The following is a 6,442-nucleotide window of genomic DNA, read 5'->3' on the forward strand; positions in this document are numbered from 1 at the left end:
AAAAAAAAAGAAAAAGAAAGAAGAAGAAGAAAGACATGCACGCAATGAAAAAAAAGAGAAAAATAAGAAAGATAATATAAAGAAATCAGATTTGGTTATTCAAAAAAAAGAAGAAAGATGGAAGAAATTGCAGCTAAAAAAAGAAGAGTAAAGGAGAAAGATTATAAAAAAATCGGGGGAGAAAAAGATGGAAGGGCAACTGAAATATTTTAAAAAAATGGCTAACTTTATGGGTTTTGTTACACGAGTCATAAATATTTTATTAGTTTGTTATATTTACGAAAGTTTCTCTCTATATTTTATATTTTATTATTTATATTTCATACTTTATTATCTACTTTTTATCCCTATCTAAACAAGTAAAGTCATGTTTAAAAAAAAAAAAAGTAGTGTGGATGATAGTTAAATGTTGTCATTAAAAGCTTTCGTAACAGTTTTTTGCAGTCATTGATGCGGCAGTCATGGAAAGTATTTTATGACAGTTCTCCATAATTATCACGAAATGTAGTTTTTCATGACATAGAATAAATGTCATGTATTCAATATCTTATGACATAGTATAACTTTCATTATTTATTTTTTAGGACAGTTCATAATTATCATTGTTTTCGAGGACAGTTAATAATTATCATTGTTTATATCTTATGACATCGGATAACTGTCATTGTCTACATTTTATGACAACGAATAATTGTCATTGTTAATATTGTATGACAGATATTAAATGTCATTATTTATCTTTTATGACACTTATTAATTGTCATCATTTCACTTTCCATGACATTAATTAACTGTCAATAAAATTTTTTCGATGACAGTTTTTTCTTTTACATTTAAATGTCATAATTTTGTTTTTAGTCATTGTTTTCCGTGCACTATTTTTCATTGAATCCTGTTTTTCACGTTGCCCTACCATTACACAGACCAATACAATCACATATGAAAAGAAACGGTGGACGCTTTAATATAAAGAAACATACATTTTATAATATCGCTTTAAGTGTTGGTACATATATGGTTTGTTACGAACAAGCTATTTAAATAACTGCATTTAAACCAGAAATTTTCCTACCAAACCTACAAAAATGCCTATACATCAATGAATTGCTGCAAATATGACTTCACTGCTCCAATGGATTTGTGGCAAAACCTAGTAAGAAAAGAAAAGGAAACAAAATTGATTAAAAAATACAACACATTCACTTCAACAACACAATACACATTCACTTCAACAACACAGCAAATACACACTTCAACAGTAGTAACTTCTAACCTTGGCAGTAAATTATTCTTTTCTATAACTTCTAAGCTTGGTATTGGAAATGTAGAGGGTATTCAAATGGAAAGCCTTACATATACGGGTCATAAAATTATGCTACTGTTTAAGTACACAATGCACAATTTTCACAAAAGTATTATGCAACAGAGACTCGAGTTTTCTAATCATCAAGAGTAAACCTAAAAATAAACTAAGAATAGCAATAAATTTAAAAAGTCAAAACAAAAGTGTCATTCATTCCTTGATAACCACTTCAAGTTGAAACTATAACACAAATAGTTTTAATTTTATAGCTTCTTCAAAGTCTTCTTCCTCAACAACCTTTACATTATGAGGCAATAAAACTATATCACAGTGAGAGGTACGTACATTTGCAAAGGATTTAAAAGCTCATTGATGTGCACTAAAAAGTTTTATGCCCAACACACCTTGAAACATATAATGAAGTATGAGAAAGAATTACTCGCTATACTTTACAAGCACTAACTTTTGGAAGAACTCTCCAAAACATTTAAAAAGTCTCTGCAATGAGAAATACCCAAATTAGATCACAATTCCTTGATCACAATTTCCTTATTTTATCACTATATAATATTATATATAATTCCATAAAGAAGTTTCCTACCAAAGATAGAACTCCATGTTTAGTTGATAGCATCCAAAGGAACCGAGCCTGACCTACAATACATAAACATGTATATAATTCTCAACAATCCACCCCATAAGAAGATAAAGCCTTATCCATATTAAGAACTAATGTAATAGGTGTTGAAATTTAGCAACTCATATTTTATTTAACAACATTCCTTATTGCAAAAATAATTATGACTATCTTAAATATGATCTTTCTCTCTTTGTAAGACGCCAGGAGATACAAAAAGTGGAAAATAACCGTTCTTGATTTTCATTTTCTTGATTTTATTTTATTTTATAATTTACAGTTCACATAATTTCAACCTTATACGAGAGGTAGGACACAAAATCATCTATGCAACTTCATAATTTGTAGGGTGCCTGAGAAGTGTTATATAACATCTCTAATAATAAGCTAACACACCTTGCAAGTAAAGTGTACCTTTATTGTGAGTTTAAGAGGCTGTGGACACATAAGAAAATAAAACAAAACCAATTAATTTCTATATGTAGATATAGTGTAATTTTCAACATAGAGTCTCAAAATCTAAATAATAAGAATAATAATAAGTATAAGCACTAGTAAAGAAAATCATAAACAATGATCGTGTATCTCAAACAAGAAAGTCCAAATCCTACTAATCCACTACCTATCCATCTCCATGTCGGCAAAAGAAGGTAGATGACATATATTTCAACTCGGTGTTCCACCTAATTCATGATAACACACTCCTTTACTGTAAAAACTCAAACATCAGTCACAGGTAGCAATTCAAGTAATGTTTTCACATGGAGGCATAATAGAACAAAATTCCAAACCATAAGCAAGGAATTGGATTCCAAATTACGAATAGAAAACAAAGCAAGTTGAATTCAAGAGAAGAAACTTAGAACCAAACAAACAATAGATTTATATCGCTAATTAACCAACAAATACAACCAGGTTAAAATACCAAAAAACTGCAACAAGAAGTAGAAGATTATTTAGAGAAGATTTCATCTCATTTTCTATCATCCCTAAACATTAAAATCCTTTTACTGAAAATCTATCATATAGATAGGAGTGGGTGTAAGCTCATTCATATATAATAAAAGGTGAAATTCAAGGCTTTCTTCATAATGTGAAGTTGGTGTCCAATATATAGATAAAATGTATAAATAAACCAATTATAACCCAACAACAAAGAAGGAGGAGGAGGGGTTGCTAAGATACCATTAAATGAGAAAAGTGTGTTTGATCATCAACATGATTTTTGCTAAAAAAAGGAAAGTTAAAAGGCTGGAAACATAATTCAACAAAAGGATCTATCAAATTACACAAGCACTCTTGACATTCTTAAGATGATGCTAGGAGTTTGGTTGCCCACTCTATATCCCTGATAATGAGCAAATTGGATCTAGCCAGAAGAGGTGCAACTCGGATCACAAACAAAATGTATAAGTAATGACATTTAATCAGCCCAGTCTGCAATAATGGATAACATTCCTAAAACCTCAAGAGAATGATCAAAGAACAACATCATTTAAAAAACAGCAACAAACCTTAGGAGAAAGAAGAAAAGAATTGGACATCTTCTGTCTTTTAGGTTACCTATGCTTTGATCTCATTTTGTCAAACTCATCAATGCAAATAACACCTCCATCAACCAAAACCATTGCACCTCCTTCAAGATAAAACTCTCGCTGGATTGCACAGACAAGTGAAAATAATAAGGCAGCTTTTGGAATGGAATAAAAACATCCACATTTATTGAAAAAATTTATAGAAAACAATGAAAAACAAAACTTCAAACCAATATAACCAGAAAGCAAAATTAAATTGAGCACTCACAGAATAGCTGGTCATCTAATGCAATTTAATTAAATTCTCAAATTAAAGTTACCTTGTGCAGAAACGGTTTCATCTTCATGTTCTTCAATTGATTTTTCTCTTCTCCTATATTTCATCCTCATATCTTTCTATATTAGGTTCTATTGGAGATATTTCAACCATCTTCGGAAGTAGTTATTTGTTATATAATTATGTATTAATATACAAAGATATACTTTATTTGAAAATGCTTGTTCCAATGTAAAAATTGTAGCACTGACAGAGATATTTCCATGGGAGATGCCAAATGGAGATAGTCGACAAGAAATTCAAGTACAAAACTAATTCTCATGGAGACACTAATTCAAAACCAAAACATGCCAGCATTACAAGGGAATACACTGTGGGCTTCACTAAAAGATAGTTTTCTTTGATGTCATTGGGGAATTAATACAAACAAAACACAGTTCAAAATTTATATTTGGGTTCAGTAAAACCTCAAAAGAAATGGGAAGATGATGGAATTGAAAATTAGACTCAATATGTTGTCGATTATAGTTTGAAAAACTTGCAGTTGTAACTCCAAAGTGATAACAAGGCCCTTGCTTGCCCATATCCTTCTCTTCCTTTTAAAAATTTCTCCTCAAGTAGATAAAGCAAATTACAAAACAAAAACACTGGGCAAAAAACTAATTCATTCACAAAAATGATACAAAAATGCGAATATATATATATGATTGGTTTTTTTCTTCAAGCTATTAGGCATAAAACCCTTTTCTGAAAGAAACCCAGAAAAGGAAAATGACATAAGAAAACAATAGCTCAAAGACCCAAAAGGGATTTGCCTCAAAAAGTCTAAAAAACCCAATAAATAAATAAATAAATAAGAGAGAAATGAAAACATAAGAACAAGAAGAAAAAGGAAAAACCAAGCTATCGTGAAAATGCTTGTTGAAATAGGATTTCATGATTGGTTTAACATTCCAGTTTTCCCATCTCACTTTCTTGTGATAGGTTATAGCATTTTGTAGATTCTAAGCTTCTAATTTCAAACTATCGGTTATTTTTTTCAATATTTTTGTTAAAAAAAGTCATGCTCAATGAAAGAATAAGAGAACTACAAAGTAACACAAAAAAGAATAATAATATTGCTTCACATCCAAACTTATGAGATTCAAGTAAAAATCAACCAAATGCTTCATTGAGGCATTTCATCAAATACATTGTAAGCTACCCAAATTGCTTCATCACATAGCCAACAATATATTTCACAAAACCATCGATATACCTTTAGAGAATCACAAAATAGTTAAAATATGCTTTTGAGTTACGGTACCTTTGAAGAATCAAACACATTGTAAACCACGTATCGTGATGAACATATGTGATAGATTTTCTATATAGAGAAATACATGTGACAGATTTTCTACTCAATTTTTCAGCCCCTTTGTCTCTCTTTTCCAACATAACTAAACCCTAGGAAGTTTATCCAAAACATCAATAAATCTGATAATAATAATGATAATAATAGTAACAATAAGAACAATGGAGTCAAGAATTTGAGTATGCCTAGGAGGAGAAAGCCACTAGTTAAAACTTTGGAGGATGATGATTAAGATCATAAAATCAAATTGATGCATAGAGAAAGGGAGATGCAAAGAAGACAAGAAATCGATGCTCTTTATATGTCTTTAAGAACCCTAATTTCTCTTGAATTTATCAAGGTAATTTGTGGGAATGTGCACAGGGGAAGAAATAAATGAAGGGAGAAGAAATGAAAAATGAAAGATCAAGAACTCACCGGCAACGATATGGGTCTCCTCGCTGTGGGTCTCCGTCACCGAGAAGAAAGGATGTGGAGATGAGAAGAATGGGGTTAAGGTTGGGGTTTTCGTCGTGCGTCGTTCGTCGTTAGTGAGGGGAGGGATTTTGAAGAAGGAAAATGGAGTGTGTGAGAAGAAGGAAAGATAGGGATGTTGAAGAAGGAAAGATAGGGATTTTGAAGAAGGAAAGTGAGGGATTTTGAAGAAGGAAAGTGAGGGATTTTGAAGAAGCTAAGTGAGGGATTTTGCCTTTTCTTTATTTTTTTATTTTAATAAAAAATATTTAATTAATTTTTTTAATGCCCTTTTTACATATTATGACAACAAATAACTGTCATGTATTTGGGCATTCCGAAATTACCGTTTTTTTCCACCAAAAATCCGCTTTTTGATATTTGATGACAATTATTTGTTCCATCCTTTCAATTTGGGATGGAACCAACTGTCATAATAGGAGAATTTTTTTTGTAGTGGGAACTTGAATTTAGCTACAGTTCAAGTTTTTACTTAAAAGAAAAATAGAAAATTATTATAATAACTTAATTTTAAAAACAGAAAACTAAAATCAAATGGTTTCATGGTTTGATTCTAAATAGACCTTAGTTTTTTAGATTTGACTTTGATTTTGAATATATTTCTAAAATATTGACAGTAAAAAAATAAATCAATAAATAGTTATCAAATTGGGAAACTTTCCTAAATATAACAAACTAGTGAAATATTTACGGCCCGAGTAACAAAGCCCATAAAGTCAGCCATTTTTTAAATATTCCAGGTTTGCCCTTCCATCTTTTTCTCCTCCCTGCGATTTTTTAATCGTCTTCCTCTATACTAATCGTCTTCCTCTGTACTCTTCTTTTTTAGCTACGATTTCTTCCATTTTTTTGTTTTTAGATT

At 30.5% G+C, this 6,442-nt stretch overlaps 1 long non-coding RNA gene across 4 annotated transcripts; it reads right to left on the reverse strand.

Annotated features, from left to right (window-relative positions):
• Positions 1 to 1,002: 1,002 nt before the first annotated feature.
• Positions 1,003 to 5,716, reverse strand: LOC127150645 (uncharacterized). 4 transcript variants are annotated; one of them, XR_007823240.1, is made up of 8 exons: positions 5,524 to 5,716; positions 3,796 to 3,848; positions 3,504 to 3,595; positions 2,563 to 2,649; positions 2,355 to 2,375; positions 1,905 to 1,957; positions 1,708 to 1,801; positions 1,003 to 1,150 (listed from the first exon to the last, which is right to left on the reverse strand). It is a non-coding gene; the product is annotated as an uncharacterized LOC127150645 (long non-coding RNA). The 4 variants fall into 4 exon arrangements; XR_007823241.1 differs by having other exon boundaries at positions 2,337 to 2,375; XR_007823238.1 differs by having other exon boundaries at positions 2,563 to 3,595.
• Between the last annotated feature and the right edge of the window lie 726 nt (positions 5,717 to 6,442).

The sequence above is a fragment of the Cucumis melo genome, chromosome 8, assembly GCF_025177605.1.
Source record: "Cucumis melo cultivar AY chromosome 8, USDA_Cmelo_AY_1.0, whole genome shotgun sequence".
Taxonomy (NCBI): domain Eukaryota; kingdom Viridiplantae; phylum Streptophyta; class Magnoliopsida; order Cucurbitales; family Cucurbitaceae; genus Cucumis; species Cucumis melo.